Genomic DNA, 23,101 nt, shown 5'->3' with positions numbered 1-23,101 from the left:
AAGTCTACACAGATACAAAGAGTACCATTTGGTTTTGGGACTGTAACCATAAACGAACACCACTCTGTTGACTTTGTGACTGGAGAAATGACTCCCATCCTAGTCATCTCCTCCTACTGCTGCTGCACTTGGTTCATCAGTGGGTGTGGTATCTTCCTTGGCATAAAGATACATACTGGTCTGGCATCTTCTTTTAATGTTATACTATACTCAGTATTCAGTCTTCCTAGACCCTAGTTTTGGAAAGTCTGCTTGAAAGCAATTGTTGGATTCTGGCTATTTAACTTCTTCCAATCTTTTAAGTAGATGTAGGCCTAAGCACACTTTCCTGCTTAACAAAGAAAATTCTTGATTTTTGAAAACATACAAGGTTTCCTTTATAACAGAGTGTTGCTTACAGCTTTCCCTTGACCAACAATTGAATCCTTCCAGGAGCGTGTAACTGAGTATCTGCTGGTTGTAAGCGTCAACAACTATGGCGCTTGGACTGACAACACTGTGACACTTGCACCTGTGCCCAATTTAAAATTAGTAATGTGCCCATTGACATAAATGGCTACAATCCAGAATGCCTGATTGGTGTCATTAATTTCCCCTAGGAAGTCTCCTGGTCTTTCTGCCAGTGGAAATTAGTGCATTTCATTCACAACTCTATATGTGAAGGCTTTTTGTGTGGCATTTCTGTGAGAAGAAGTCTTGCTCTGCCACATTTTTTCAGAATGGCCTGCCTTCTTGCAATTAAAGCATTCCGCTTTGTTAGCAGAACACTGTTCACATCTGTGAGTCTTTCCGGCTCTGCAGCACTGACAGGGTTTCATGGCTTGTTGCACCTTCTCCCCTAAGTGTACCTTCTCGAGAGTGTGTTTTCCCTTCTTGGGCTTCAGGAACTGTACCGTCATCAGTTTCTTCCCGTGTCAAGGCTTCTCTTTGGCCTGCTTGACTGTAAGAGATCTGATAAAGACTCGTCAGCTATTCCCACAACTATATATTCCCTGATCAGGTCAGACTTCAGTTCTCCATACTCACATCCTTCAGCCAATCTAGACAAATTACTAATGAAAGTGTCCACTGATTCGCCCAGTGCTGGATCTTTTTATTGAACTTTGCCCTTTCTAAGATCTTATTGCTCTTAACTGAAAATATTTATCAAAAGCTTATAACACATCCTCACATTTATTTGAAGCTTCATTGATGCCTTGTCACATTACATCACATCATCAGTTATTTCACCCATGCTCTGCTTCAGATTTGGTATGTAACTGTGAAGCTATTCTGAATCTTAAAAATCTTTTTCTCCAGTTTGACCAGTTCTGCATCTGATTGGGCCCTTCTGAATTTATTTGACCGCAACAAGGTTTATTCCTTTTTTAAAACAGTGGTTGTACTTACCACATCAGTGAGTGTTTTAACTTTTACCTTTAATGTGATCGTGAAAGAACCAATCAGACAGGTTTTCTTGAGTTTAAACAAGAAAGGGGTGAGTTTATTATCCTTAACCATCTCAAACTATCTAAAAAATAATAACTTTACGCTACACATTCACACGAGACTCACACACACGCAAATAGGTTACAGAGGAAAAAGTAGATTTTGTGGTTGGTTTAGAGTCCAGAATAAATGGAAATTAAATATATAGTGTGTGAAGTTCAATGATTTGGAGTCCTTGGCTGGTCAAAGTGCACTTTTTGACTGGCCCACTTGGCTCAAGGGTTTCTTGGAGGCAGATTTGTAGATAGCTTTATTCCCCTGCTCTCTGTCTGTAGCAATCTGTAGGTTTGGAAGGTCCACAGTTGCAGACAGGGTTCAAACTTGTGTTATCTTGCGAGAGAGAGAGAGAGAGAGAGAGAGGGAGAAACGCTCACAGCCTTCCTGCTGCTGCACAGTCTGAGTTACTGCCCTTCTTCTTGTTCAAGGAAACTTTTAGCATTCACGCGATAGATAGACAGTTACATGATGGCCTCAGTGTAGCCACTGGAACTTTCTATAATATTTAAGGTTCGGAATTAGCCCTCCAGGCCCCAGGATGCCAATTTTTACACTTGGAGGGATTTGCTCTTTCAAAGTCAAGGTGTTATGATTGCCTTGAATGCCATGCTAATGAAGCAATCTTCGCTAATTCAATTACTTAGAGAAAGCCATTGTTCTGGGTCCATGCTGCTCAGACCTCTGTCTCCGGCTGGGTCTTTGGAATGTGAAAAGGTGTTTCAGATGCAAATTGGGGTGGCCATCTTGGATGCTAATTTTTTAAAAGTTAACTGCAGGAATTTTTCCATTAATAGTTTAATGTAAGTTTCCAACCAATAATTAATAATCACTCATTTGGCACATCATCTTTTCTTGACAATATTTGCATTCTTTCCATTAGGATCTCTAGCTAGCACAGCACATGGTGATTCTAGCTCCTTCCAAGCCGCCTGCCCATGTGACTATTACAACGTCACCACTCCAGTGGGAGGGGTTACTCTCACTGTCTCAAACATTAAGCCTTTCAGACCCTCATACTACACCAAAGGCCAAAATTTCTATTCAAAAAAACTTGCATTTTTATACTGCCCTTCATGACCACTGGACATCCGAAAGTGCTTTACAGCTAATGAAGTACTTTTGAAGTGTAGTCACTGTTGTAATGTAGGAAATGTGGCAGCCAATTTGCATAGAATAAGGTTTTACAAACAGTAATGTGATAATGACCAGAAAATCTGTTTCTGTGATGTTGATTTAAGGATAAACATTGGCCAGGACATTGGGGATAACTCTCTTGCTCATCTTCAAAATAGTGGATCTTTTACGTCACTTGAGAAGGCAGGCAGGGCCTTGGTTTAAGTTTGAAAGATGGCACCTCTAATAGTGCAGCACTCCCTCAGCTTGATTTTTGTGCTCAAGTCCTAGGGCTTGATTTTTAGCCCCGTCTGACTGGCAATGACATGGTGGGTAGCTGCTCAAGCTTGTTAAGTGCCCATTAATGGCTAATTAAAGGAGGCCAACTGGGAATTTCCATTCAGCTTCCAGTTTCCTGTAGGCGGTGGGAGCCATTTTAGCTGCCTGGAGATATAGATCAGGGCTTCTGGCAGGCTTAGAGGCCCTCCCTACCTGCCTGGGTGCAGCAATAGCTGCAGGCCACCCTGTAAAGTGGTTCCTCACCTTCACCCAGTGGTGGTCTGCCTGCAAAAGCCATTTTTAATTTAAACTTTAATGAAGGTACCTCCATTTTGAAGCACCCTCTCATTCACTTACCTTCCATTGCATCCTCTGCTTTCAAGCTCAAAGTCATCTGATTGGCCCTCCAGCTTCAAGAGCCTACCCACCATCCTTAACTGGATACAAAGCCCACCCTCTGACCATAGAAAATCACACTGTGATTGTTTCCCACATTGCATGAATTTCTAACCCCCATTTGAGCCTGATGGCATGGCTCAGAAGCCCCCAGGGAAAATCCTGCCTCTGGAGTGTGATTTGAACCCACATCCTTCTGAGTCAGAGGCAAGCGGGCTACCAACTGATCAAAGACTGACAACTTAAGAACATAAGAACATAAAAAATAGGAGCAGGAGTAGACGAAATGACCCCTTGCATCTGCTCTGCCATTCATGACTGACTTTCAACAACTAAGCATCTACAGTCTTCTGGGGTAGAGCATTTCAATGATTCACAACCCTCTGAGTGAAGAAATTTTTCCTTGTCTCGATCCTAAATGGCTGACCCCTTATCCTGAGACTATATCCCTAGTTCTGCACTCTCCAGCCAGGGAAAACAACATCTTGGCATCTGTAAGATCTCACATTGTAAATCTGCTATTGTAAATTTCTGGAAGAAACACACAGCACTACCTTCTGGATTTCTGCGGTAAATGAACCTTTATTATTGACTCCCTCTCCTGCCACACTGCGCATGGTACACCAAGTATGTATGGTGGCCTTAAATGGACAATACGCAACATATGAAATGAACAATACAGTGCAGCATCTAAACTGTCAAGCCCTGTAAGTATGTTATACCCCTCTCATTCTTCTAAACTCCAGTGTATATAGGCCCATTCTAGAAACATAGATACATAGAGAATTTCTGGTATGTAAGGAGGCTATGCAGCCTGTCATGTCTTTGCCAGCCAGGAAAGAGCTATCCAACCTAATCCCACTTTTCAGCTTTTTGTCTGTAGCCCCGTAGGTTACGGCACTTCAAGTGTGTATCAAAGTCTTTATCAAATAACAATAAGGATTTCTGCCTCTTCCACCCTTTCAGACAGTTCCAAACTCTTACCACCCTCTGGGTGAAAGCCTTTCTCTTCAACTCCACTCTAATCCATTACTTTAAATCAATGCCACCAACCACCAGCATCCCCCCCCACCCCCAACCTCAACCCGCCTCTTGCTGGTTATTGACCTCTTAGGTTAATAGGTCCTTCCTATCCATTCTATCTAGGCCCCTCCATAATTTTATACACCTCAATTAAATCTCCCCTCAGTCATCACTGTTCCAAAGATAACAACTCAATCTCTTCTCATAGAACAACCTTCTTATCCCAGGAATCAATCTATTTTGTTGCACCACCTTTAAGGCAAATATATCCTTCCTTAGGTAAGGAGGCCAAAACACAGTACTCCACATGCGGTCTTACCAAAGCCCTCTATAATTGCCGCAAGGGTTCCTTAGTTTTATACTCCAGGGTATACTGAGTTATAGTCCAAATTGTGCACTTTGATTGTAGGATTTTGCTATTTTTCTCGGCAAGGGTTGGCAAATCAGCTGGAAGTTTTCCTGGAGGTTTGATCGCATGACATCTGCAAATATTATTGCATTTAATTCATAAATGTTGGGTCCTCTGTAATTGAGTATCTTTACTGGTAGTTTGATAAGCTCCAAGAACCAGGAAGCCAACCACAAAAAAGGGAAAGTGAGGACAGGGAAGAGGGAAGAAGAAATCATAAGATCATAAGAACTAGGAGCAGGAGTAGGCCATCCGGCCCCTCGAGCCTGCTCCGCCATTCAATAAGATCATGGCTGATCTTTTCGTGGACTCAGATCCACTTACCCGCGCTCCCACCGTATCCCTTAATTCCTTTATTGTTCAAAAAGATATCTACCTTAGCTTTAAAGACGTTTACTGAAGAAGCGTCAACTACTTCACTGGGCAAGGAATTCCATAGATTAACAACCCTCTGGGTGAAGAAGTTCCTTCTTAATTCAGTCCTAAATCTGCTCCCTCTAATCTTGAGGCTATGCCCTCTTGTCCTAGCTTCACCTGCCAGTGGAAACATCCTCTCTACTTGTATCTTATCTATTCCCTTCATGATTTTATATGTTTCTATAAGATCCCCCCTCATTCTTCTGAACTCCAATGAATATAATCCCAATCTACTCAGTCTCTCCTCATAAGCAAACCCCCTCAACTCCGGAATCAACCTAGTGAAACTCCTCTGCACCCTCTCCAGTACCAGTATATCTTTTCTCATGTAAGGAGACCAAAACTGCACACAGTACTCCAGGTGCGGCCTCACCAGCACCTTATACAGCTGCAACATAACCTCTCTGCTTTTAAACTCAATCCCTTTAGCAATGAAGGACAAAATTCCATTTGCCTTCCTAATTACTTGCTGTACCTGCAGACCAACCTTCTGCAATTCATGCACAAGGACACCTAGGTCCCTCTGCATAGCAGCATGCTGCAACTTTTTACCATTCAAGTAATAATCCTTTTTCCTGTTACTCCTACCGAAATGAATGACTTCACATTTATTAACATTGTATTCCATCTGCCAGACCTTTGCCCACTCACTCAATGTATCTATGTTCCTCTGCAAAGTTTCACAGTCATCTGCACACTTTGCTCTGCCACTCATCTTAGTGTCATCTGCAAACTTTGACACCCTACAAGTGGTCCCCAACTCCAAATCATCTATATAAATTGTAAATAATTGCGGTCCCAACACCGATCCCTGAGGCACACCACTAGTGACTGATTGCCAACCAGAATAGCACTCATTTATCCCCACTCTCTGCTTCCTGTTAGTCAACCAATTCTCTATCCATGCTAATACTTTACCCCTGACGCCATGCATCCTTATCTTATGCAGCAGCCTCTTGTGTGGCACTTTGTCGAAGGCCTTTTGGAAATCTAGGTACACCACATCCACTGGGTCCCCATTGTCCACCTTGCTTGTAATGTCATCATAGAATTCCAAAAGATTTGTCAAGCATGACCTGCCCTTCATGAACCCATGCTGCGTCTGCCCAACGGGACAATTTCTATCGAGATGCCCTACTATTTCTTCCTTGATAATAGACTCAAGCATCTTCCCCACTACAGAGGTTAAGCTAATCGGTCTATAATTCCCCATCTTTTGTCTACCTCCCTTTTTAAACAGTGGCGTCACATCTGCTGTTTTCCAATCAACTGGGACTACCCCAGAGTCCAGCGAATTTTGGAAAATTACCGTAAGTAAACCTGCTATTTCTCCTACCATCTCTTTTAGTACCTGGGATGCATTCCATCAGGGCCAGGAGACTTAACAATCCTTAGCTCCATTAGCTTGCCCAACACTACCTCTTCCGTAATAATGATTGTTCCCAGGTCCTCACCTACGTTCGTCTCTTTGTCAATTACTGGCATGTTATTAATGTCCTCCACTGAGAAGACCGATACAAAATACCTGTTCAATGCCTCGGCCATTTCATCATATCCCATAACTAAATTCCCCTTCTCATCCTCCAAAGGACCAACGTTTACTTTAGCCACTCTTTTTCGTTTTATATATTTATAGAAACTTTTGCTATCTGTCTTTATATTCTGTGCTAGTTTTTTCTCATGTTCCATCTTACTTTTCTTTGTAGCTGTTTTTGTAGAGAAACAAGATGTAGGGGTGGGGGATACCCAGAGGTAGGAAGCACTTTAATTCCATCAGTAACTAATAATGACACACTGAAATTGCACTGAAAACTAATGGTAATACTGGTAACACTCAGATCACCGTCATAAACAATAGTAATACCATAACCCACTGATAGTCCAAATATAATTCGTAGTAATAGGTATAAGGCTTTTCTTCTGGGGACATTCATGCCTGGCCATTCCAGGAGGGTTGGCATTCCTTGTGTATGCAGTGACTCCGTGGGTAATGCAATACTTAGTGTGGCATTGAACCATTCCGATCCAGATAGTCCCAAGACCAATTCAAAGTCTTTGCTGAGCTAGCTGGTCTCTACTGTCCCAGCAGCAGAATGCTAAAATGGGGTTAGTTGTACCTAGTCTAGGAAGGGAAAAAAGCAGGCAAAATTCCCACTTCTGGTTACCATCTGTTGGCAAATGTTGGCAAGTTCACATGTGTCACTCTGGGTTAAGACAGGATTAGGCTTGGCTATTATGGCCAATGGTTAAGTGTCTTGTTTCGGTTCAAAGGTTCAAACATGAAATGTAATCACTCAAGCAAGGTGCTGGACTGTAGAATCATGCTACAGCATGAATCAATCAGTGCCTGGGGCAAGGGGAGAAAATTAGAAAAAGAAGAAATTTGTGTATTGCATATGGCTGTAAGTTGCAGAACAATATGATAATACTGGGATGATGCCAGTGCAGTATTTTAAATGGACTGCTTTGAACTATCAAAGTTTTCACCACATAACTAGATTTATGCTATCTTTGATGTGAAATTTGATTTTTAAGAACCACATAGTTGTCTAGATTATCCATCAGGGAGGGCTGTTCATTTGATAGCCAGAAGAGAAACTGTGTGTCCTAAATCTGAAATTTGTGCCCTTATAAAGACCTAGTCTCCTCAGTAACCCCACTTCTCACCCTTTTTGGCCAGGTATGTCTGGTGTGAACTGGCATAGCTATGCTGATGGCATGCTGAGTCCTGACAGGGCCCAGGAGTAGGAACTCCAGATTTTAAAAGTACCTGGGACATCTATTTTGATTGCCTCTGAGGGGCTGGTGAAGGCTCCACTCGCACAAGACTAGCTGTGAATCTCACAAAGGGCAGCATCAGCAGTCCTTGCCCTAACTTAAGCCATGTTCTCACCAGAAAGGCAGTACAATTTGGGAGCTGAAGAAACTCAAAAACAACCATCGAAATACAGAAAAGCTTTTATAAGATTAGACATGTGGACATATCGTAAAAACCTCAAAAATAATTTTAAACATTTAAAAAGGGAAAAGTGGTCCCACACTCTTCTCTGACCAAAGTTCTTAATCCGAATGAGGATTTCTCCATGACTCAATGCATGAAGTAAAAGTAAAGCCTTAATTTAAAACTGCTTTGCTTACTGCTGTGAAGAATTTTTGTCTTGATTTGGTTAGGTGGCTATTCCTTTGAATCCAGCCATAGTACAGAAACAGTGTAAAAAAGAATTGCCATTCAGATTTCGATACCAAACTTAACCTAACACAATGTCGGTTACAGGGTTGAGAGAAAAATTGTTGAAACTTAAGCAATTCTGTGTGGTTGGTTCAGTTTATATATGGTTCCTTTCTTAATTTAGGTGGTCAATTGCCTAAAATCCAGGAAGCTTCAGCAACTGTGTTTTGAGACATAAAAAGACATGAGATGAGTGCCACCTCAGTGTTTGAGGACTCCATCCAAGTACAGTCGCAGACAGCAACTTCTCAACATCCTGACGCTGAGGGAGGACCAGAAAGGAGTAAAGAATTAGGGTTGCATGTGAAAAGATTTAAACACTTGAGGCATAATTTTAACTACCAAGGGACGAGTGGGGGTTGGGGGGTCATGGGGGGGCGGGGTTGTATTGATCAATAAAGGCTTCTAAGCCTTTAAATAGTGAAACTGCATAGATGCTTCCCTGCCTACGTGAAAGGCTTGTGCTCACAGCACTTCTGAGAGTGTGCTTTCACTGCTTCACAGGTGATTTCTAACTTATTGGAAGTCATTTCGTCTACCTTGGACTTCACTCACCTTGACTTGAACTTTCCTGCTGTCAGCCTTCACTGCAGCATGGGAGCAACTTATGCAGCTCTACCTTGGACCTCTGATGAGGAATGAGGAGCAGCACCAGCAACATCAACCACACCAGGAGCAGCAGAACAACACCAGCTGCAGTACCAGCTGCCTTCTCCTCAGCCACATGCCAGTCCACAGGACAGATGGAATGGACACAGAGTTCCTGCTTGAAGGAGGCGATGCCCCCAACGCAGGGTCTGCAGATGATCAGTTTTTTTGACATAAAAACAAAAAGTGCTGGAAATACTCTGCAGGTCAGGCAGCATTTGTGGGGAGAAAAGCAGAGTTAACGTTTCAGGTCTATGACCTTTCATCAGAACTGATGATGAAAGGTCACAGACCTGAAACGTTAACTCTGCTTCTCTCCCCACAGATGCTGTCTGACCTGCTGAGTATTTCCAGCATTTTCTGTTTTTATTTCAGATTTCCAGCACCTGCAATATTTAGGTTTTGTTTTAGTTATTTTGTCATGCCTGAGCATGAGTACCTCATAAGGCTTAGGCTTTCATGGTAGGTGTTGCTGATATCTGCAGTCTCCTTCCTAGTGGACCAGCTGAGCATGCATTGCCAGTGGCCGTTAAGGTGGCTATCCAATCTGAGCACTGCCAGGGTTCCTTGAAGTAGAAGGCCTTCCTTTGACAGACTGCAGGCCGTCATCACGCCCGCACTCTTGCTTGGTCAGGAAACCCAGAAATGGGATACAAATGCTGCGGTTGAGTTAAAGAACTACAGCAGAGCCCACTGCTCAGACAAATGGGTGCCTGACATGCTACCGCCACGACCCACCACCTCACCACCCCACCAACACCGTCGCTGCAAGCCGGTCTATTTCCCCCACCCGGCCTCGCTGGGGCCCAGGGGCCCAGCTGATTGCCCCTGGTGAGGCCCCACACACTTTCCTCAATTGTGGGGCCTCCTCCATTGCTGCTCCTCTCGCTGCGTGCATCCCAGCAGTGGCTACTGTTCCTGCTGATGCTGCTGGGACTGAAGAGCTCCCGGCCCACTGATTGGCTGGCAGTTCTTGGAGTGGGACCTCCTCCCTCAGAGGGGCGGAAGTCCCGCCGGAGGCCAATTAAGGACTTGGGCTGCATAAAGTCACGCCGTGGTTTCCGGGCCCAGCGAAGTCGGGCTCGGCCCCGACTTTTTAGCTGGTGGGTGGAGCCTCTGCCCCAACGTAAAATTCCTGCCCTGCTGTGGTTATGATCTTCTGCACAATGCTTTCTTCCTGCTCTCAGCTATATACCTTGCTGCACTCCATTCTTCTCCAGTCCAGAAGGCAACTTTATCAGAATACCCACAACTACCGTACAACTGTTCAGAAGGCTGCTAAAATCAGTGCTGTTCCAGCACAATCTGCTTCACAGCAGTCAGAATTAGGTTTTCACAGTGAGAAAACAGGCCAAATAAAGTGAAGAAATTGACCATTAGCCTCAAATAAGAACCCTGCTATTAATCTGTGTGTAGCGGACGAGCCTTTAAATAGTGCTGATGACAGGTTCTGCCTACTGGTTAGTACCACAAGTTGCAGGCCAAGTTTATCACATGGACAGGCAGGCTATGGTGCCCCCACTATCACAAAGTGTGCTATAACATGTATAGGACCTTTGTTAAATATTTTTGTTAGCCATTTTAATATTTCTGCGTGATGCATTGGATACCTGAAAAGCAGCCCGATCCATTTGGTTCATAATGAACCTGTGCACCCCAATTGCCATATTGCATACTTAGGCGGCCGCTTTGTACCTGAAAGAAGGGCACATACCATCATATTTCTAGGCCCTACAGTGGCAAGAAGCTTTACACAAGAAAGACTGCATAATGAAAAAGTTATTTACAAGGTGCTAGCTTAGAGATGTGATCTTGTCATTGTTTTCCCACTTGAAGAATTAAGAGGAAGGATTTCAAATGCAGATATGTCACATAAAGTCACTTAATGTTCTTAAACATGAAATGGGGCCTGAAGGTGTGATGCCTTATTTGCTTATTGAGGGTGAGAGAGATCCTCAGAGGGAATAAGATAAGTGCAACAGCAAAAAGCAATTACTAGGCAGTGTTTTCTGTTTCATTACCCCTGGCAATTAACCAAAAGCTTATCTAGGTCCGAGGGATATGGTAGACACTCTCAAAGATATGGGGAGTTGGGACACAGCCATGAGAGTGATTTAAGATATGAGAGCCAAAATAATCTAGACAAAAACGAGTAGAAAAGCTCCAAAAATGTAACAAAGATTTTTTTTCAAATTGTCCTCACAAAGAGGTCACCTTCATAAGTATAGTGCCTTGTGGGTCTTTGTGTGATATGATAGAAAATCTGACCAGAAATAGCATGCTCTTGGCTTTGTTCTCTTGGCCTGCTAAATGCAATATCTAATTAGCATCCACGCTGTACTCTCTGTAGACAAAACCTTGCAGCTGATTTTTGCATTGAATATTTATGTATAATAAGCAGTGTGAGTTGAATATATAAAATAAGCTTTCTTTGCTATGTTTATTGAATATTTCTTTTGCACAATAAGTTGCAACCTATTTCTTTTATTTCAAATGCTTGTACAATGAAGCTATATGATTTTTTAAAACTGTCCAGTGCATGTCTTCTGCACAGAACACAGAATTTAAAATTGTAAAGCTGGTAAATGGTACATTCATTAGGTGCACAATTCCTGCCTCTTTGAAGGGATTTCCTTTCATGCTGACACATACGACCTGACCCAGAGAAGATCATCACCAGCTTTATTTTAATAGGCATGCTATTTCCATTTTTAGTGGGGGGGAAGGGGGGAAGAGTGAAATCAGATGCAAAAATAATATTCATCAGAAGAATACAAAAACAAGAACTGTCAGAATGTGATGTTCAGCATAAATTCAAAGAGATTACCCAGAAATCTACTTTGCATAACACATAAATTCAATCTAATACAAAGAGGCAATCAATGTAACAGCTTTTTACGAGCTAAAAAATGGCAAATCCATTTCACCCGCTCTGTTCCCTCCATTACCTTGTATTATTGCTTGAATTTGGGTTTATTCACTAGCTGACAAAGTGTGGATAACGATAACTATTAAAATGGTATTACTATCATCTATGATGTGTACTGTTTATTTGCTGGCAATACAACATTGAGAAAAAACTATTTCAATACTATAACATATACTATCAGGTTCCATCTACCTATCAGCTTTATTGCCCTTTAGGGTACATCATACCGCTTTAATGTGCTTATTACATGCAACACAGTCAAAAACAAGCTAAATTAACCATTAACACTATCTTTGAAAGAACAACAAATAGCGGGCAGTAATTCAACCTCAAGGTTCCGCTGATTTTCGTAAACCATTTCAGCCTCGCTATTGTTCTTTATATCATTGCAACTTCTCAATTAAATAACCTTGCAACTCACTGTTGTCCAATGTTATCCTTTGTGTAACACAACAATGAATTTGGTATGGTACTATAATGCTGCAAATGAATTTTTCTTAGTGAGATTTAACAGTATTCAGTAGATGCCCTGAACAAAAGTAAGCAGTGATTTTAAATGTAGTTTGGGAAACAGGGATCTTTAAACTACAAATGCTAAAATCCATTTGAATTTGCTGCAATTTGAAAAAAGGAATCAGCACAGCTTATGAACCGTGGAAGCTACTAAGCTAGCAAATCATTCCCATTTCCTAAGTACAGCAATTGTAGTTTTGGAGAGCAGCAGCAAAAAGTAGGAACTTCCAGAATTGCTACCATATAATGCTGCGCTATGAGAGCCAGAAGTTATTTTTGGGATTGAGAAAAAATGGCAGGATATAAAATTGTCATTAGGAGGAGTGGACCATCTTGGGATTCTCCTCGAAAAATCCTTCATCCACATCCTTATCTGATTTTATCGTAAAAGAAGGGTGCTCCCCAGTAGTTCCACTACCCTGATCCATCCCACAAAGTAGTTAAAGCTTTCATTCTGCACGGAGTTATAAAGATAGTACTCATTTAAAGCTTGTCTACAAACTCAGAAGGTTCAAAGGAAGCCAATATTGCATTACTGCTTGCCTGAGGGTTGTTATTGAAACACTATACTAATTTGAATCTTCCCTGTCTGTGAAATGTGATGGCTCTAGAGAACAGGGATTGTTGCAAATCTATAGTGTCATTCAAGAGGTGAAAGACTGTTGTAATTTGAAAGGAGCTGAGGACTGTATAACAGTAAATTTACACATCTGCTTTTTGTTAATATGCCTCAGGTCAAGGACACAAAGAAGTGGGATGCTTGGGTATAAAACCATTACGCTGGGACTGCTTACAGCATGTAAAAAGAGTAGAGTCTGTTCGCCACAGTATACAACATGCCGAGGACATGCTTCCACCATATGTTAGTAATTGTGCTTTAAGGCAGAGGATATTATCTGCCCATCTGTTCCTTCCATGACAACATGCACTGCACTGTACAGTTGATGGCTCCACTTCCGACAGTTTCTGGGTGAAGAATGGGGTGAAAGAGGGCTGTGTCCTAGCCTATACTCTGTTGGGCATCTTCTTTTCTTTTCCATGCTCCTGACATTCGCCTTCCCTGCAGATATGTTTGCACACTAGGTCAGATGGCAAGCTCTACAATCTATCAAGGCTGAAAGCAAAGACAAAAATATGTCACATCCTGATCAGAAAACTTCTCTATGCTGATGATGCTGTGCTAGTCGCTCACACGGAAACCCAGCTACAAAGACTGATGGGGTGGAATTTTATGCTCTCCGCTGCAGTGGGTTTGGAGGTGGGGAGAGCATAATATCAGGTGGGATGGTGGCGGTATCAGGCCTCTGCTGAAATTTAGTCTGGAACAAGAAGGCCTGTGAACGGCCTTCCCTCCCCGCTGCTAACTGAGTCCCTTAACTAAGTAATTAAACCCTAATTAAGGGCCTATTCCTGCCGCAGCTACAATTACCGATGTGGCAGGTGGCCCTGTCGCCACAAGGGAAACACGGCACAAATAAGCATGCGGGCTGCTTCCCGGTTCTGAGGTGGGTGGGGGGGGGATGGTGGGGAAATGGTGTGGGGGCGGTCCCTCATTGAAAGGCATTTATTGCCTGAACATGGAACCTGGCATTGGGAATGGGGGGGGGGGGGGGGGGGCGCCCACCGAGGGCCACCCACTTCCCTTGCTGCCGACCCCCCTCCCCCCGTGACCCCCACTCCGCGAGACCCTTTCCACCCTTACCTACCTTGAGCCTGGTTCCAGCACCGTTCCTCGGTGTGTGGTGTCTGCAGCTACAGCAGCAACCACTGCCTCCACGGTGGCACTGTAGCTGCTGGCCTTTTATTGGCCGGCAGCTCTGCAAGGCCGAGACTTCCGGCGAAAGGGTCCTAAATCGTATGAAAGGCCCGCCGATGTCCATTTAAGTGACTAATTGGCAGTAAATTCAGCGGGCCTTCCATACAAGAGCCGACAGGGGGATCTTGCCGTCGGTTTCTCCTGCCACCTGTACAAAATTACACACATGAAATGTCTCTCCCATACCTGTAACTTGTTCTCCTTAACTGCAAGCATCACGAAACCCATGGTCATGGGACAAGGTGTTGCATCTCCGCTCCCGATCACACTAAATAACACCCCACAGGAATGGTTAGCAAATTCTGCTACCTTGAGTCCATGGTGACAGGCAATCTGTCCCTTGATGCAAAGCTCGATACACGCAGAGGAAAAGCAGCCTTTGGCTACCCTGGGAGTCACGAGCTGGCGACACATCCTGTGGACTGGTGTGCGCTACCATGATGACCAGTTGCTCCAGCAACTTAGCAACAGGCGCCAACATAAAAACAACAACTCACAGCGTCACTTGGCAGCTTCACGTGCAGCACTTGTGGCAGAAGCTGCCTGTCAAGGATTAGCCATCAGCAAATGTGTACCAAGAGAAGACATGCCATCTAAATGGATAAAAGCAAAATACTGCGGATGCTGGAAATCTGAAATAAAAACAAGGAATGTTGGAGATACTCAGCAGGTCTGGCAGCACCTGTGGAAAGAGAAGCAGAGTTAACGTTTCGGGTCAGTGACCCTTCTTCGGAATCTAAATGGATTGTTTGCTGTGTTTCTGGAGATGGAAGGGTGCCAACCATTGTCTGACTGTATGTGGCCATGTTTGGCACGAGACTGAACAGCATTTTGGGCTGCATTTACTAAGCGTACATAAAGTACTGTCTATTTCTCTTTCCCTTTCTATTTCAGTGTATGTTTAACCAATAATCCTTAAGGTCACTCTTTGTACTCCTTAAAAAATGTGCTTACCCCTAACTAACCTATACTTGCCTATTTGTTTCAGTTAATTGGTGTATAGTTCTGGTGAAAGATCACTGATCTGAAAAGTTAGCTCTGCATCTCTCTCCACAGATGCTGCCAGACCTGCTGAGTATTTCTAGCATTTTTTGTTTTTATTTCAGATTTCCAGCATCTGCAGTATTTTATACTAACCCGACAGTAATCCCATATTCCCTACCTACACTAGGGGCAATTAACAATGGCCAATTTACCTATCACCTGCAAGTCTTTGGCTGTGGGAGGAAACCAGAGCACCCAGTAAAAACCCACATGGACACAGGAAGAACTTGCAAACTCCGCGCAGGCAGTACCCCGAATTGAACCCGGGTCCTTGGAGCTGCGGTGCTAACCACTGCGCCACTGTGCCGCCCCTTTGATGCCTAATTTCAATGAGGGGGACGTGGAAGCATTTTCCATCTGTTGTGAAAAGCTTGCAAAACAGTTGAAGTGGCCAGTGGACAGCTATACACTGTTATTGCAAAGCAAACTGATAGGGAAAGCCCATAAGGTTTATTCACTGTTGCTTGATGAGAGTTCATCAGATTATGAGATGACTAAAAATGCTATCCTCAGTGCATACGAGTAGTACTGGAGGCTTACCGCCAAAAGTTCCGAACTCTTGGAAAGCAGCCGCAACAAAATTACCTCAAGTTCAAAAGGGTTAAGCAACTCACTTTCGACCAATGGATTTGGGCACTTAAGATAGAGTTTGCCTCTGAAAACCTGAGAGAGGTGATCCTCCTTGAGGAGTTCAAAAACTCACTTCCCTTTTCCATAAGAAACCAGGTGGAGGAACAAAAGGTTCCAAGAGCCAGGAAAGCAGCAATCCTGGCTGATGATTATACACTTATTCACAAGTCCTTTCCCTAAGGGAAACCCCTCCCTAGTCACCGTCAAAAACATGAAAAGGATAGAAGTTGGGAGAGTGATAGGAAGATGAACAGCCATGAGTGAGAAGGGAGAACTGGAAACACAAGGGGTCCTCCTCAGGTCAAAATGGAAGGTGCTGAGAACAAGAGTGATGTCCTGAAGCCTGTATGCTTCCATTGTAACAAGGCAGGTCACCATCGCGCCGACTGCTGCAAGTTACGGGGAAAACCCATAGGTTTAGTCCGGGTACTTGAGACAAGTGCAGGAAAAGAGGCCTGATGGAAAGCACAGCAGACCAGGCTGTGGCTTTAATTGTGGCAGGAAAACACAGTAAACCTACCACTACGAATGCAGGAAAACTTAACAAAATCCCTGAGAGTTACCAGGATTTTGTGTCCAAAGGAAAAGTGTCCCCATACCCCTCGAGTGAGGCAAGTAAGCCCATAGTCATACTTAGGGATACAGGGCCACCTAATCCCTTCTCCTGGGAAAAGGCATGACCTTTTCTCCAGAGAGTGCATTGAATGCTAGAATGTTAGTAAATGGTATCGGAGGAAAGTATATGCCTATACCTTTATACTTGGTGCACCTGGAGTGCAACCTTGTTTCAGGATCGCTAACCATGGGGATTGTCCTTAGTTTACCTAGTGGGCTGGGTCAACATGCTCCTGCTGGGGCAAAGGTGGTAGCTTCTCCAGTGGTTTTAAAGACACTGAAAGCGGTCAGGGAGTCAGAGCAGTTACAGGAAAAGGTCCCTGGCATTTTTCCTGACTGTGTGATGATCTGGTCCATGGCCAAACAAGTTCCATCAAAGGAAGCTGAACTGGCACTGCAGACAGATGACTCTACTGTCTGGTTATCTGAAACCTTCTATGGGAATTTAGTGGACCCAGAGGATGGGTTAAACAGATCTTCCTTAGTCGAGGCTCAGCAAGCTGACTCAGGGTTAAAAAGGTTAGCACAGACTGCCCAAACTGAAACTGAAACTGAAGCAGAAGGAGTTCCAGAGTGCTACTATTTAAAGGATGAGGTGCTGATGAGGAAATGGAGACCTCCTCACAGACCTGCAGATGAAGAGTGGACAGTGGTTCATCAGGTAGTGGTGCCGCCCAGGTACCATAGGGAAATATTGAGAATAGCCCATGAGATTTCAATGGCTGGACATGTTGGTATCAGAAAAACCCAAGCCCGCATCAGACAGCATTTTCACTGGCCACAACTCCACAAGGATTTTGTGGTGTTCTGTAGGATTTGCCACATGTGCCAGGTTGTGGGGAAGTCTCAACCTGCAATAAAACCTGCACCCCTAATTTCCATAGTGGTTCTTGGGGAACCGCTCAGAGAGTGCTGGTAGATTTTGTAGGACCCCTGCCGGAAACAAAAGGGGGCTACCAGTATCTTCTCACCATTACGGATGTGGCTACTCGATTTCCAGAGACTATCCCTCGAAGAACTATCTCTGCCAAGGTAGTGGTGGAGGGGCTAACCCAATTCTTCACCCGATATGGGCTGTCTGCTGAGATCCAGTCGAATTAGGGAACAAATTTTATGTCCAGTATTTTTCAAAAGATCATGAGTAATCTGGGCATAACGCAACTAAAGTCCTCAGCCTACCACCCACAGTCACAAGGGGCTTTGGAGTGATATCACTAGACCCTAAAGACAATGATAAGGGCATACTGTTATGAGTACCCCCATGATTGGGACAAAGGGCTGGGATTTCTTTTGTTTGCTACCAGAGACTCACCTCACTGGCCTTCGCCCCCTTTAATTAGTTTATGGACCCGAGGTGAGGGGTCCTCTTAAACTAGTCTATCAGGCAGTCAGGAAAGAGGAGGGTGAAAGGGACAGTGAGGACAGGTTAGAGGAAGGCCGGGAGGATTCCCAAATCGAGACCCCTACTGTCCGGTTAGCTAACACAGAAATGTTAGGGAAATTAGACACTGTACTCTCCTATTTAAACACAGAACAGAGAGGAGACCTAACAAGGCTGCACACAGTGTTTTTAAGGGATCTGCAGGGACAAACCAGGGTGCACAACCCTAACCCTGCATGATGGGGATGTAGAAGAGACACCTCCCATAAAACAAAATCCCTGTCGCCTAGGTCCCAGGAAACTGACCCAGGGTCAGGAGGAAATTCAAACTGAAGATCTAGAAATTAAAGATTTAAATTCTGAAGGGAAACACAGAATATCTCATAAACCAAAAGAAAACCTTAAGCCCCAAAACGTTTTCGTGGCAGATTTGGCGGGTGGTGATGGTGGTGGTGGCTACAAGTCAAGTATCCTAACTGAGGAGGAATTGTGGGCCAGGCTGGATGAGCACAGGAAAAAACATGTGCACAAAGCACTGAATGATCTTCACAAAGTTATGAACAACTTTGAATCCAGGGTTGAGTTCACTGATATGGAGAAACTGAAAAAGGAAGATATTGTACAAATACACGACGAAATTCAATGTATGCAAGAGCACAAGCTGACTGAGCCCAGTCAAAGCAGGTAGAGTTCCCCAGTTACGCTCATGCACAATCCTGGATGAAAAAAAACTAGTGTATGGCTATGACACTGCGTTTCTTTTTAATTTGTGGCCTCATTTTGCATGGTGGGGAGGTGTTATGCCAATGTGTTTTGTTGAATGATAATTATTTTTAATCCACTGACTGGAGATCTGAGTTTCTACATTTTTAAAAAAGACATTTTAAAAAGACAAGTTGCCAGCAAAGTCATCTTTTCAGCTTAAGATTTTTTTTAAATTTCCAAAATATACTTTATTCATAAAAATCTGTAAAAAATACATTCCCAAACTGTTTCAAACAGCATCAAGTCAAAAAATACAAACAGTGCAAAGGAGATCAGTTTCCTTCAATACAATCATGAGTTGCCTCACAACCCTTCCATTTCATTGTCATGCCATATACATTTTTACATTTTACAGGAGACAAAATTTTCCCGATACAGTTCGAGGGGTTTCCCATGGATCCAGCCCCTCAGTTCAGCTTGGTGGGGGGACCTTACACAGTGGTCTTTCCCCATTGAGCGTTTGCTGCGGCTGCCACAAGCTTTAGTGCGTCCCTCAGCACGTAGTCCTGGACCTTGGAATGTGCCAGTCTGCAACATTCGGTCGTGGACAACTCTTTACGCTGGAAGACCAGCAAGTTTTGGGCAGACCAAAGGGCGTCTTTCACTGAATTGATAGTCCTCCAGCAGCAGCTGATGTTTGTCTCGGTGTGCGTCCCTGGGAACAGCCCATAGAGCACAGACTCCTGTGTTACAGAGCTGCTTGGGATGAACCTTGACAAAAACCACTGCATCTCTTTCCACACCTGCTTTGCAAAGACACATTCCAGAAGTAGGTGGGCAACCGTCTCTTCCCCACCACAGCCACTGTGGGGGTATCGTGCGGAGGGGGCGAGACTTCGGGCGTGCAGGAAGGATCTGACGGGGAGGGCTCATCTCACCACCAGCCAAGCGACATCTTGGTGCTTGTTTGAAAGTTCTGGTGATGAGGCATTCCGCCAAATGACTTTGGCAGTCTGCTCGGGGAACCATCCAACAGGATCCACCATCTCCTTTTCCCATAGGGCCTTGAGGACATTCCGTGCAGACCACTACCTGATGGGTCAGTGGTCAAAGGTGTTTTCCCGCACAAACAGCTCCACGAAGGATAGGTGGTACGGCACGGTCCAACTGCATGGAGCGTTCCGCTGCAATGTGACCAGGCCCATCCTTCGCAACACCGGGGACAGATAGAACCTCAGCACGTAGTGACACTTGGAGTTTGCGTACTGGAGGTCTACACACAGCTTGATGCAGCCGCACAAGAAGGTGGTCATCGGGATGAGGGCCACGTTGGGTACATTTTTCCCGCCCTTATCCAGAGGTTTGAACATCGTGTCCCTCCAGGCCCGGTCCATTTTGGATCCCCAGATGAAGCGGAAAATGGCTCGGGTGACCACCACAGCGCAGGAGTGCGGTTTGGGCCAGACCTGCGCCACATACAGCAACAACGTGAGCGCCTCGCACCCGATGACCAGGTTCTTACCCACAATGGAGAGAGATCGCTGCCCCCACAAGCTCAACTTGTGTTGCACCTTGGCTACTCGCTCCTCCCAAGTTTTGGTGCATGCCCCGGCCCTTCCAAACCATATCCCCAGCACTTTCAGGTAGTCTGAACTGACGGTGAAGGGGACAAAGGATCAGTCAGCCCAGTTCCCAAAGAACATGGCCTCGCTCTTGCCGTGGTTAACTTTGGCTCCCGAGGTCAGTTCAAACTGGTCGCAGATGCTCATCAGACTGCGTACAGACAGCGGATCCGAGCATAAGACAGCGACGTCATCCATGTACAGGGAGGTTTTTACCTGAGTGCCTCCACTGCCTGGGATTGTCACCCCTCTTATGCTCACATCCTTCCTAATAGACTCAGCAAAGGGTTCAATACAGCAAACAAACAAGACTGGGGAGAGAGGACAGCCCTGTCTGACTCCAGATTGGATCGGGAAACTTTCCGATTCCCACCCATTGATTGAGACCGCGCTACTGATGTTTGTGTAGAGCAGTTTGATCCAATTGCAGATTCCCTCCCCAAATCCCATTTTGGAAAGCACGTCCATCATGTAGATGTGCGATATCCTGTCAAAAGCCTTCTCCTGGTCCAGGCTGATGAGGCAGGTATCCACCCTCCTGTCCCGCACATAGGCGATCGTATCCCTGAGTAGCGCGAGACTATCAGAGATCTTCCTGCCGGGTACAGTACAGGTCTGATCAGGGTGAATCACCAACTCCAGAGCAGACTTGACTCGACTGGCTATGACTTTGGACAGAATCTTGTAGTCAACATTAAGCAGTGAGATGGGCCGCCAATTTCTGATTTCTGCCCTCTCCCCCTTCCGCTTGTAGATGAAGGTGATGATGCCTTTCCTCATGGATTTTGACATGTTGCCGGCCAGGAGCATACTGATGTATACTTCCAGCAGGTCCGGGTCGACCCAGTCCCACAGGGCCGAGTACAACTCAACCGGTAAGCCGTCGCTTCCGGGGGTTTTACTCATCTCGAAGGACTTGACGGCCTTTGTCAGCTCATCCAGAGTTAGTGGCTTGTCCAGTCTCTCCCTCCTGCTGTCATCTAAGACCTCTGTGATAGATGACAGGAAGGACTGGGAGGCTCTGCTGTCTGTGGGCTTCACGTCATACAGCCCAGCATAAAAGGATTTGCTGATCCTTAGTATGTCGGACTGCGAAGACGTTACCGAGCCATCTTCTTCCTTCGGGCTGCTGATCACAGAGCTCTCTCTGTGTACCTTTTAGAAGAAGTAACGCGAACACGTCTCATCCTGCTCGATGGAGCGGACTCTGGACCGGAAGATGATCTTGGAGGCCTCCGTGGCAAAGAGCGAGGCCTGCTTGCTCTTCACCTCTTGGAGGTCCTCCTTGACCTCGACCCCCATCGACTGCAGCCGGAGCAGATTTTGCATTCTTTTCTGGAGTCGGGACATTTCCCTCTGTCTCTCTCTCGCTCTGAACACCTTTGTGGATGAAGAACCTCTTGATGTTCTCTTTCATCGCTTCCCACCAGTGAACTGGAGACTCAAAGAGGGGTTTCACGGTTCTCCAACCTTTGTAATCCCTTTTGAGTTCCTCAACGTTCTCTGGGGTCAGCAGTGTAGCACTGAGCTTCCACGTCCCTCTGCCAACCCGCTGGTCGTCCTGTAAGTGACAATCGGCCAGTAAGAGGCAGTGGTCGGAGAAGAACACCGGCTTGACGTCGGTGGATCCGACCGTGACAGCACGGGACACAAACAGGAAGTCAATCCTGGAACGGGGAGACCCGTCCGATCTTGACCATGTGTATCTGCGCTGCGCTCCGTCTGCAGGTTTGCTGAAGACGTCGTGCAGTTTGGCATCTTTAACTGTTTCTATTAGGAATCTGGATGTAGCGTCCAGTTTGCTGTCGTCTCTGCCGGATCATCCAGCCACATCGATGATGCAGTTGAAGTCACCGCCTAGGATGGCCGGCCTGGACGTCGCCAGTGGGAGCTGCTGGAAGATGGTCAGCTGCTCGGTGCATTGTACCGGGGCGTACATGTTGATCAACCGGAGCGGAGCGTTGTTGTACATTACGTCTGCTACGAGGAGGCGACCACCCACCACCTCCTTAACTTCGGAGATGGTGAAGTTACCTCCCTGCAGCAGAATACCCAGGCTGGAGGAACGGCAATCATTACCCCCTGACCAGATCGATGGCCCGTGGGACCACCATCGCGACCACTGCCTGTAGGTGCTGAGGTGTGGTATTCCACACTCCTGCAGAAACAGTAGGTCGGCTTTGACCTTGGTGAGGTAATCCAAGGTTGAAACACATCGCGTAGGGGATTTAATGCTACGCACATTAATGGAAGCAATTCTTACACCCATTTTTTAAAAAGTTTGTTGTTGCTTCCCATACCATTTGTCCTTGATCACCTAATTTGCAACACTGTATCCTGCATTGCAATCCTTGTGCGGAGCGAGATGAAAGGCTGGATTTTACCAGCGCCTCGACGTCATGGCGGGAGGGCCCATAAGATTCTGCCGGAAGAGGCCTTCTTCATACTCCGATGCCGAGAAGGCCCCGCTGCATTTTACCGCCGGCGGCAGGACTTCAGTATGGCCCCCCGTGCCGCTCAGCGGCAGCACCCCGATTGCCATATGTAAAGCGCTACTTACCTTTCCTGATTATACATCCCACCATCTCTCTCTCCACACTTCTGCATTTTTCGCTGAATGGGTGGCTGTCACGAGGAGGTGGGGGGTGGGGGGGCGTGGATTATCGGGGTCTCAACTCTGCATACATGAAGGGAGGTGGAAGGGGGGATGGGATTACAGTGGGCACAAGTGTATACTGGAAGGGAGGTGGGGGGGGCATTACAGGGGGTACGTCTACAGATGTGTAGGGAGCCACTACATTTCATAAAGGTTGTCAGCTCTGTGCCAGTGATTGCCTCTGTCAGTGA

This window comes from Heterodontus francisci, chromosome 1 (genome assembly GCF_036365525.1).
Source record: "Heterodontus francisci isolate sHetFra1 chromosome 1, sHetFra1.hap1, whole genome shotgun sequence".
In the NCBI taxonomy this organism is placed as follows: Eukaryota; Metazoa; Chordata; class Chondrichthyes; order Heterodontiformes; family Heterodontidae; genus Heterodontus; species Heterodontus francisci.
This window is presented reverse-complemented; position numbering follows the sequence as displayed.